Below are 12,095 nucleotides of genomic sequence, written 5' to 3'. Positions count from 1 at the left end.
ACTTTGGTTGCTGATTTTGTTATGTGTTATTGGCGCAAATAGAGAACTGACCTGCGGCACCAAAACAGCAAACTTGGGTCCCATTTCACTAGTGGGTCATTTAAAATGGGAAAGAAACAAAATAAAACTAACAAGTGGGACCTAATTGGATGACCTGACTAGTGGGGCCTAGTTCAAAATGGATTGTAAAAAGGCCGAGGCCCAAATAAGAAATTGTAGCAAAAAGGCTAAAGGCCTAGAAATCAAAGGCTGAATTGTTGGGCCAGACCCATGTAGCTAATAAAAGCACAGGAAAAAAATACATTAAAAAGGCTGAATTGTTGGGCTCGACCCATGTAAAACGTCGAATCGGACCAGGCTGAATCTTGTGCCACATCAGCTTGCCACGCTGGATGCCTACGTGGCTTGGGGACGTTGCTAGTGACCAAAACGCCACAGTGGACATATTTTGGTCATAAACATCTTCGACCATTCCAGAAGAAAGGTCGCTATAGTCAGTTTACGACCCTCAGCTTTTGACCTTCTGTTTTTGGTCACAAAAAGGTCGCAAATGAAAAACCATGACCTTTCAGTGACCAATAATGGTGGTCACAAGTTGACATATTTCTTGTAGTGGGGCTAAGAGAATTTCAGAATTTTAGTTGGGCTTTGGGCCAAAAGCCTACTAGCAAAATTCCAACAATCCCCCGCAAAGTCTCATTGGCACATCTCATCATTTAGTTTCAAAACATTTGTTTATATACCAGTGCTCAGTGGAGACTGGAAAGTTTAACTTCCACTCAGAGATTTATGCTACACTAGATCGCAACTTGAATAGTGGACTATGCCTTGAACTACAAGTTTTTCTGCGAGACTAATTTCACACAAATTCTTGACCGATACTGGGCTGCCGCAAGGCTTCTCCGCGGGTGGAGCCTATACGTCATACTCCAGGGCATTTCATGAATTTATTAGAGAACACTCAATTCTCACAGAGTGCAACATTAACAATCAAATTCATATAGGTGTGTTCCTCAGGAGATGCTCTGCAAGACAACATCTCTGCTTACTCAAATAGGCCACTCGAAACAGATTAAGATAAATATCAACCTGCCATGCAGATCAGGAGAGTATTGCATCTTCACGGAGTGGGATAATTAATATAGGGATACTCTCCTCTTAGCTGACCAACAGCTTGTCTCCCACTTCTACTTCATGGGATCTCCGATCACATAGAGTGGGTTACCACTATGGAAAACTCATGCGGTGGGTCTCAAACCCATCTCCACCGATGCATTATCTATCACATTACGTGATAGACCCTTTGTGAAGGGATCTGCCAAGTTTTTCGAAGTTTGGATATAATCCAACGTAATAACTCTGGAGTTCCTCAATTTTCTGATAGATTTTAGTCTCCTCTTCACATGCCTTGAGGACTTCATATTGTCCTTAGAACTGTTTATCTTGACGATCACAGTTTGATTATCACAGTTCATCAGGATAGAGGGTATTGGTTTTTCTACCATAGGTAAGTCCATCAAGAGCTCACGAAGCCACTCTGCTTCAACAGTGGCAGTGTCTAATGCTGTGAGTTCTGCTTCCAAAGTTGACCTCATTAAGATGGTCTACTTGCAAGACTTCAAGGAAACAACACCACCACCAAGTGTAAAAACATAACCACTTGTGGCCTTAATCTCATCAGCATCAGATATCCAGTTCGATTCACTATAACCCTACAGTACCCTTGGATACCTGGTGTAGTGAATCCCATAGCTCGCAGCGCCTTGCAAGTAGCGCATAACTCTCTCAAGCGCACGCCAATGATCATCTCCCGGTTTTGACACAAATCGACTGAGCTTGCTCACAGCAAAAGAGATGTCAGGCCTCGTGGCACTGGCCAAATACATGAGCGAGCCAATAATCTGAGAGCACCTCATTTGATATCTAGCAATCCGTCGATTCTTTCAAAGCAACACACTAGCATCATATGGAGTTGGAGAAGGCATGCAGTCGCTATACCCAAAATGACTCAAGATCTTTTCCACATATAGTGAGACTAAAGCAGTGTGATCCCACCATTCTCATCTCTCAATAGCTTGATGTTTAAGATAACATCAGCTACTCCTAGATCCTTCATCTCAAAGCAACAAGATAAGAAATCCTTAACCTCCTTGATTAAATCAAGTCTGGTTCCAAAGATCATTATGTCATCGACATACAGACAAAGAATAACTCCTTCGCCCCCACCATGACGATAGTACACGCACTTGTCACCATCATTTACTACAAAGCCGACAGTAGTTAATGTTCTTTCGAACTTCTCATGCCACTCCTTAGGAGCTTGTTTAAGGCCATATAAAGATTTTAATAACTTGCACACCTTTTCTTCCTGACCAGGTACTACAAAACCATCTGGCTGATCCATATAAATGTCCTCCTTCAACTCTCCACTGAGGAAAGTTGTCTTAACGTCCATTTGATGAACGAGAAGACCATGTGAGGCAGCCAATGATAGTAGCACCCGTGTGGTCAGTCTAGCCATGGGTGAGCAAGTATCAAAGAAGTCTTCACCTTCTTTCTGGGTATAACCCTTAGCCACAAGCCGTGCCTTGTACTTTTCAATCGTACCATCAGATCTAAGCTTCTTCTTGAACACCCACTTACATCCTACAAGTTTACACCCATAAGGATGGTTAGTGATCTCCCAGGTTCCTTTTGATAAGATGGAATCCATCTCGCTACGAACAGCTTCCTTCCAGTAGTCAGCAACAGGAGATGCATAGGCTTTTGAAATAGTCCTGGGTGTGTCATCCACAAGGTACACAATGAAATCATCACCAAAGGAATTTGTAGTCCTCTATCTCCTACTCCTCACAGGAGTTCCATTTTCACCCTCAACAGGATTCTCAACGTGTTCCATCGCAATGGTGGGTTCAGAAATTACAGCGAATTCCTCACTAGATAGAGTAGGTATCTCCTGATTTGATGAACTCGACACATCCTTCATAGGAAATATGTCCTCAAAGAAACTTGCATCATTAGACTCCATAATCGTACCAACATGCATGTCGGATAGCTCAGATTTTATTATTAAAAATCTATAGCCAATGCTATGAAAAGCACAGCCCAGAAGAACACAATCCACGGTTTTTGGTCCAAGCTTGCACTTCTTGGGAATTGGTATATTGACATTCGCCAAATAACCCCAAGAACGTAGGTAAGAGAGTTTCAACCTTTTCCTTTCCCATTCCTCAAATGGAGTCATGGTCTTATGCTTTGTGGGAACTCGGTTTAGGACATGACATGCAGTCATCAGCGCCTCCCCCCTCCATTCCTTGGAAAGACCCGATATGTCTAACATGGCGTTAACCGAATCAGTTAGAGTTTGGTTCTTTTTTTCGGCCACCCCATTAGACTGTGGTGAGTAGGGAGGCGTCATCTCATGGATCATACCATGTTCCGCATAAAACAAATCAAATTCATTGGAAAAATACTCTCCACCATGATCGGACCTCAGCCTTTTAATTTTCCGGTCAAGTTGGTTCTCCGCTTCAACTTTATAGTTTTGGAAGAAAGTTAAAGCCTCATCTTTTGATTTCAGAAGATACACATAACAATATCTAGTAGAGTCGTCAATAACGTCATGAAATATCTCTTTCCACCTTTTGTCAACACACCATTCATTTCACAAAGATCAGAATGTATAAGCTCTAGGGGCGCCAAGTCTCTTGCCTCTGCAGTCTTATGGGACTTGCGAGGTTGCTTAGCTTGCACACATACTTGGCACTTGGAGCCTTTGATAGTAGAGATTTTCGGAATTAAATTCCAATTGGCTAGCCGCATCATGCAACCAAAGTTAATATGACAAAGTCGTGAATGCCAAATATCAGACTCATTATTGTGGCAAACATTATTAATAACTTTAGTGCAAATATCTGACAAAGGCGGAACAAGCCTCCACTCTCATAGCCTTTTCCATACTTAGAAATTACAACTTTATTGGACTTGAAAACCAACTTAAAATCATCTCGACATAAACGGGAACCGCTAACGAGATTTTTATTGATGGACGGCACATGATGAACGTTCTTCAGACGCGCGATCTTCCCCGAAGTAAACTTCAGACCGACCGTATCGACACCTCGAATGATAGCATGTGACCCATTCCCCATCAACACGGGAGAAGTCCCTTTGACCTGGTAAGAAGAAAACATAGAGGCGCCAGCACAAACATGTACATTGGCACCGGTGTCAATTTCAGGAGATTGAAATACTGAAAGGATGGTAGGAAGAATACCGTACCCAGATTTCTTCATATCAGTATCACCGATGACAACATTAGCGGACTTGCCACTCTTCTCATGTTCGCGCTCCTCAAAGAGGTTAGGAAACTTCAGAGCCCGGTGATTAGGATCACCACAGACATGGCAAAGTCCCTTCCCCTTCTTGTGAGAATTCTTCTTGAAGTGGGTAGTATGTGACGGCTTGTTCTTTGCATCAAACTTGCCTTTGCCCTGAGTTTTGTTCTTGTTATTTTTGAACGTGTTGGGCTGAAAGTTCTTCTTTTGTACCATGTGGGCACTATAAGCTCCCTCAACAACTCGAGCACGTTTGTCTTTTGCTCTTGCCTTCTCTTCAACATCAAGAGAACCAATGAGATCGGCCACAGAAAACTCCTGTCTCTTGTGTTTTAGGGAAGTAGCAAAATTGTTCCACGAAGGTGGAAGCTTGACAATGATGCCCCCGGCAACAAATTTGTCCGGCAACACACAGTTGAAGTACTCAAGTTCCTTGGCGAGTGACTGTATCTCATGAGCCTGCTGTACAACAGAGCGCTCATCAGTCATCTTGTACTCATAGAATTGCTTCATGACGTACAACTCGCTGCCAGCGTCCGAGGCACCAAACTTGGCATCGAGCGCAACCCACCTGTATTTGCCATTGTGAAACGACATATACGAATCCACAATGGAATCATCAAAAACACTCAGAAGAGTGCCTTTAAAGAGAGTATCGATCTTCTCAAAAGCTTCCAGATGTGCTGGATTAAGATCGCCCTAAGGCTTGCCCTTAGTGGCGTCATAGCAGCACATGGTCTGAAACTAGTAGACTGCTCTCGTGCGCCACCTCTTATATTGCACCCCCTTAAAGGTAGGCAGCTTCAAATGCACAGCAAAACCACTCAGAGTAAATTGCCTATAATCGGGTTTTTGGAATGTTGAATATATGAGAAAGTTACTACGAGTTTTAATCCGAATAAACAGAATATAAATCATGACAACACTAGCAGAGATTAAACTAATCATGCGAACTAGCATAGTAGATGAACAGATCACATCTAGGGCACATACTGGAAACATGAATTCTACCATGATCTCGAACAAGAAGGATACAATCACATACGGTGCAGCGGGAGTAGCACCGCCAGCGTTCATGTCTTCGGCCATGTTGTTGAGGATGAGGTTGCCGAGGTCGGGGAAGAAGTCGTCGTTGGCGAAGTTGTCACTGCCAGCAGTCGCACGAGTGCACTTCCCAGAAACCTGATCGCCCCTCTCCCGTACAGGATCACGAGTGGCGGGGTTCCGAAGGCCTGTTGTCCCTTCTCGCGATGCACGCCGAAAGGAGGGATGGAGAAGACTTGCGTGGCGGCGCAATGATCTCGCACGATGGTGTGAAACCATACGAAGTGGCAGCAGCTAGGGTAGACGTCTGCCTAACTATATAGTGCGGGCCGGGTAGGTCGTGGGAGTAAACCCCACGTCCGAGTCGTCGTGATCCAAAAGAATCATAAATGGTTCAATAATTAACGCGTCCGTTAATTATTAATTAATGACTCATTAATTTTCCCCGAGCAGCAAAAATATAGACAATGTGCATAGCTTTGTCCTCGGCTCAGCTCAATCCCGCAACCCGCGGTGCGTCGTGACAAGGCGTGGCATGGCATGGCGAGGCGAGCGAGGAGGAGCGCGCGTGTAGGTCTCCTCTTCTCATGCTCATACAAGTGATAGAAGAGCTCACCTTATAAAGAGGTGCAAGTCTCACTCAACTTCCGTGGTGGGACTAAACTTTAGTCTCACTCACTTCACTCACATGTGTGCATGAATAAGCCAAGAGAATTTCACAATTTTAGTTGGGCTTTGGGCCAAAAGCCTACTAGCAATATTCCAACACTTGACATTGATGTACGAGACTTGTACCTCTACGGATTGCTAGCTGGTTTCTCACTAAAAAAAATCTTGCTGCTTGCTATAAACCCTTACATTGGAGGACCAACTAGTTGTTAGGGTACAACTTATGAATGATAACTCGTTAGGGCAAAATGGTGCCCGACGGGCGGCACAGCTCCATCTGTGTGGACTCGGACTCCAAGCGGTCCTAGAGTGCACCCGTCACCCCTAAGTTGGTGGTTATGGCCCTTGTGGCCGAGGCATCTCCGCACTCGGTTGTGCCGCACTCGGCCCCTTCCTCGGCACTATGCTCGGCATATGGTCTGTGTGATGAGGTCGTGGCCTCGGCCCCAATCACGAAGGGAAAATGATCAAAGGTCTCGCCTTCTTCTCCATGTAGTACGAGCTCTAGGACTGAAGGTGCAATGGTGATCACACAACCTCAGTGATGGAGAGAGCCACACAATTTTGTTTCTTGGAAGACCGATGCAAAAAAGAGTGACCAAGGAATTGGCACCCTCCCGAAGAGGACTTCCTCTCCATATGGTCTCCCACCCAATCCGAATCTCTCATGAGATCAAAGCTTGCACCTTTGGGGTTCCATAAGCCAAAGTTTGGGGTATGAGCAAAATATCGAAAGATCTTTTTGACCGCCACGTAGTGGATTTTCTTTGCAGCGGCTTGAAACCATGCACATATTCCCACACTCAACATGATATCCTGTCTACGTGCACAAAGTTAAAGCAAGGACCCAATCATAGAATGATATACTTTTTGATCCACCGCTTTAAAATTGGGATGAATGTCAAGTTGACACTTGGTTGGCATAGGAGTCTTGGCCATCTTGACATCATCCAACTTGAACCTCTTGAGCATGTCTTGTGTATATTTGGCTTGGTTGATGAAGGCCCACACAACATCTTGATACGTCTCCGTCGTATCTACTTTTTCAAACAATGTTGCTCTTGTTTTGGACTCTAATTTGCATGATTTGAATAAAATTAACCCAGATTGATGTTGTTTTCAGCAGAACTAACATGATGTTATTTTTGTGCAGAAATAGAAGTACTTGAAACTAGATGAAACTTTTTGATGGTTTTTTATGGACCAAATAAAAATTACTGGAGCAAAGACCCACTGGAGGGGGGCTACTGCCCAGAAGGCACCAAGGCACGCCCACCCCCCTAGGGCGCGCCCTGGTGTGTTGTGGGGCCCACGAGGCTCCACTGACCGTAATCTCGATACTATAAATTTCATATTCCCCAAAAAAATTAAATAGGAGAGAAAGTTTCATCGCGTGTAACCATACGGAGATGCCTCCACCTCTTGTTCTTCATCGGGAGGGCAGATCTAGAGTCCGTTCTGGCGCTCCGGAGAGGGGGATTCATCGTCGTCGCCATCATCATCATCATCAACCATCCTCCATCACAAATTTCATGATGCTCACCGTCGGGAGTGAGTGATTCCTTCGTAGGCTTGTTGGACAGCGATGGGTTAGATGAGATTTATCATGTAATCAAGTTAATTTTGTTAATGTTTGATCCCTAGTATCCACTATGCTCTGAGATTGATGTTGCTATGACTTTGCTATGCTTAATGCTTATCACTAGGGCCCGACTGCCATGATTTCAGATATGAACTTTTTTATGTTTTCACAAATATATTTGTGTTCTTGATCCTACCATGCAAGTTATACACACCTATTACATGTTATTATCCGCATACCCCAATGTGACAATAATTGGAATTCTTTCTGATGTTAACCGTAATTCGAGAAGTTCATGTATTCACTATGTGTTAATGCTTTGTCCCGGTCCTCTATTAAAAGGAGACCTTAATATCCCTTAGTTTCCTTATTTGACCCCGCCGCCACGGGAGGGTAGGACAAAAGATGTGATGCAAATTCTTTTCCATAAGCACGTATGACTATTTACGTAATACATGCCTACATTACATTGATGAACTGGAGCTAGTTCTATGTCGCCCTAGATTATGACTGTTACATGATGAATGTTATCCAACATAATTATACATCAGCGATCCAATGCCTACAAGCTTTCCATATATTGCTCTCGCTAAGTTACTACTGTTGCTGCTACTGTCACAATTGCTATAAGACTATCACTGCTACCGTTATCGTTACTGTTGGTATTATTACTATTACTATCAAACTATCATACTACTGTGATACTGATGACTCCATTGCAGATATTTAGTCTTCAGGTGTGGTTGAATTGAAAACTCAACTGCTAATACTTGCAAATATTATTTGGCTCCGTTTGTGTCGAATCAATAATTTTTGGTTGAATACTGTACCCTCTAAAACTGATGTGATCCCCTATACTTGTGGCTTATCGAGACCTTTCTCTCATGCCGTTGCCGGGGAGCATAGCAATATTTGTTGAGTCACTTGAGATTTATATTTCTTGATCACTGAAGAATCTTAAAGATGATAGAACCAAGATCGTTCCCTCTACGACGAGGGGAGGTAAGGAACTGCTATTTAGATCTGCACTTGATTCACCTTCTGTTTTAAGTAAGCTTGCAACACCATCTCCTGCTATTACTTCGATATGTCGCAAGTAATTGATGATGCTACCTCTGCTATGAATGATGCTTATGATGATGCTAGTACCTTCCTTGATAAGAGTGTGCCACTAGGTGAATTTCTTGATGAACAAATAGCTAGAGTTAAAGAAATTGAGAATGTTGAAACCAATGAAATTACTGAAACTGATGAAAGTATTGAAACTGAAAACTATGATTCACCTATTAAACCTAGCTCTCCTAGATATGAGTTGCCTAATATACCTAAGGGATATGTTGTGGAAGGGGAGGTTGCTAGGGATTTTCTTGCTTGTAATGGTAGAGACGATCTCAAAAAATTATTAGTTGAGTTGAAAGAAAAGTCTCTGAATGTTAGAATGAAATGTGAGTTGCAGTATCAACAACAGAAACGTTGCAGAAGTCCATTGGCCAAAGGTACGATGGCGAACTAGAGAACGTATCTGGTGCACCGGGCCATATGGTGCTACCGGTGCACCAAACTTTCTTAGGATATTTTCAATTGTTTTAAAAAAATTGGAAAAAAAATCTAGCACATCACCATAACATTAATGTATGTTGTCCTAAAATTTCATATCAAAATTCGAAACATAGCTTGAGATATAAAGACGACAAATTTGGCACAGAATAGTATATAACACAAGTAGGGCTTTAGATTTGGCCCACTATCACAATGATGTCAAATCTGTCATTTTTGTATCTGAAGCAACATTTCAAAATTTATACGATTTTTTTGAAAATGTATATTGATGTTATGCCAATGTGTTTACTTTTTTTGGATTTATTGAAACATTTTAAAATGTGCTAATGCGTCCGGTGCAGCGGTAGCACCACAAGCACCGGTGCGCCAAATACGATCTTGGCGAACTATGGCATCTCAGGGTCCTTTTAGACTACGGTGTGTAGTGAACGGTGGTGTACAGGGATTTTTATCCCTATTGCTAGGAATATGGGACATGGTAGAGATAGATCACTGTTGGGAGCAAACTACAGATTCCAAAGACGATGGCCTTAGGATTTTCCTCTACTTTGAAATCGGACTTATTTGTCCATTATATCTGGTAGTTTGCAATAAAATTATGCTAATTGTGTGGATCCAAAGCTGGGCTAGTAAGCTCGACATATTTTCCTTTCCTAACTAAAAATGATTTTTTGAGCATTGTGCTAGAAAAACAGGCGGCTTTTAGATGCGGCTTTTAGATGCATCTGTTTTGGTAGTTAGGAGTACATTCAATATGAGCTGTAGCTTGTTTGATATATGGTTTAAGTAGATAGATAATCTACATAGTCGTATATAAAAATAACAAACCTCCTTGAAACTCCAAGTTTAAAAGACAAATGTAGTTGTATTTTTTTTATTGTCTCGTAAAGGCATGTGATGTCTATACTGTTGCCCTACTATCTTATCTATTCTTTCATTTATTGTACTCCCTGTTGTCTCGTAAAGGCATGTGATGTTTATACAGGAGGAGTACCAATTTATGCTCTCTTCAAATACTCTTGCTCTGGTCTTTCCTCTTTCGCATATGGACACTCCTTTTAGAGTACTTCTTCCTCTCCTCTCTGTACCGCCAAGCGCTATAGCTACTTTGCTGCGAGTATAGGAATATACTTAGGCGATTGAGTTGTTTCTATGTTGAGTATAGGCATGCACATAGTCCAGTCCAATATGATTAGGCGGTTGAGTTGTTTGTATTTCTTTCGTTAATGGGTTTGTCCATTCGCCTTTGTACTAGCCAGTTCAAAATTCCGGCATGGGACGTACCACAGGATGCAAAACTGTTCGAGTCGGAGGATTCAGGCAGATCCAACACAAGTGGTGCATTGCTTCCTCATCAGTTAACCTAGCGTTAATATGTGACTAGCACCGAAGAGGCGCGGCGCACGCGCACATGTGACCGATTACATCTGTATTTTGCCGAAATAAGCCAAAAACAAGATGTATTACGTGAGAATAAAACGAAAAGAAGGACATGAATTCTATCTTTACCCCAAGATCTATGTAGGCACACAATATAAACATTAAACAATTTAACAAAATAAGTAAACCAGCTGGAATTAATATTTTTTCATAAGGACATACTTTCCCCCTTTCGTAAGTAAAAATAAGTGATGGGCGCCATAGACGATGGCAAGAACATGGCTGTTCTTCTTGCGTAGGTGAATGCACCGAGGGAGAAGGAGTCTCAGTTTTGTAGGTATTTCTTCTGGATTACTGTTCACCTGAATGCATAGTGCTGATTTACTATTTTTATTCTCCCAGTTTATTCGGGTGTATTGTTCTCGGTTATAGTTCAAGTACTGTTTTTGCCTCACCGCCCAGAAAGACATATAGAAAAAGGAAGAATTCAATCCGTATACTCCAAGCACCGTAACTATCCCACTTTCCAAGCAACCCTCCAATGAAGAAAGTGCAATTGAAACAATCAAGAATGGAAAAATAATTAGACTCCCTCGTCAGTTGTTTGGATTGGAATTAGGCTCCTCTACTCTAGTCGTCCTCTTCTATTTCAGGCAGTAGCTCAGCCCGTTCCGGGCCTTCCTTTACTGAACCTTTAAGTAGTTGCATACAACTCTTCCAAAATCAAAATAGGAGAGTGAAAAACAAAAAGAAGACCATTGGGCTGGGGAAGACTCCCTCAATCACTCTGTTGGGCGATGCTTCTTACTCTACCTTTCAATTCCTTTGCATTTCTTCTTCTGATCGATACAATGGTTCGGACTAGGACGCGTAAACCCCTTTTTGGTTTACGGTTCGGATGGGTTAATGTTTTTGGTTTTTCCAGGTGTTGTTCCGTGTCACTGGTTTTACTGTTCTGGTTTGAGGGAGGAGGTGGGGCTAACCGAACATAGCATAAAGGGGCACTTCTCTCATTTATTCTACCAATTTTCTCTCTTTAACTACTCTAGTTCTATTCATTACACATGGATCCTCCTTTTAGACTAGTTTCTCTCCTACCTCTCTATTGATAAGTACTATGACCGCTTTACTCTGAGGATGGATATGCATATATACACAACAACCGCATATAGGCATGCACCCAGTTCAGTCAAATACTATATAAGAGGCAGTTGGGTTGTCGATACATCACCAAGATGAGTAGGATATTATTCTTTTATTTGTAGTTTTATTCATTCTCCCTTGTACTCGTTAGTCCGACAATTCGGCATGGAAGGTATCAGGATGCACAAAGGTGCCACAGGCACAGGAGTGTGAGGTCCAACAAGAGTAGTGCTATGATCCCTCGTCAACCTTTGCATGGCTAATACACGATTTGTTGTCATGCCCCCACTCACATACACTTCAAAACCCAAAAAGAGAACCAGAGGTCTTCGTGAAAGGCTGGTTTTGCTACGACTACCGATGTTATTCCTCTTCCATCA

Source organism: Triticum aestivum, chromosome 7B (assembly GCF_018294505.1).
Source record: "Triticum aestivum cultivar Chinese Spring chromosome 7B, IWGSC CS RefSeq v2.1, whole genome shotgun sequence".
NCBI classification, from domain to species: domain Eukaryota; kingdom Viridiplantae; phylum Streptophyta; class Magnoliopsida; order Poales; family Poaceae; genus Triticum; species Triticum aestivum.
The sequence above is the reverse complement of the archived record's forward strand: the minus strand, read 5'-3'. Positions refer to the sequence as shown.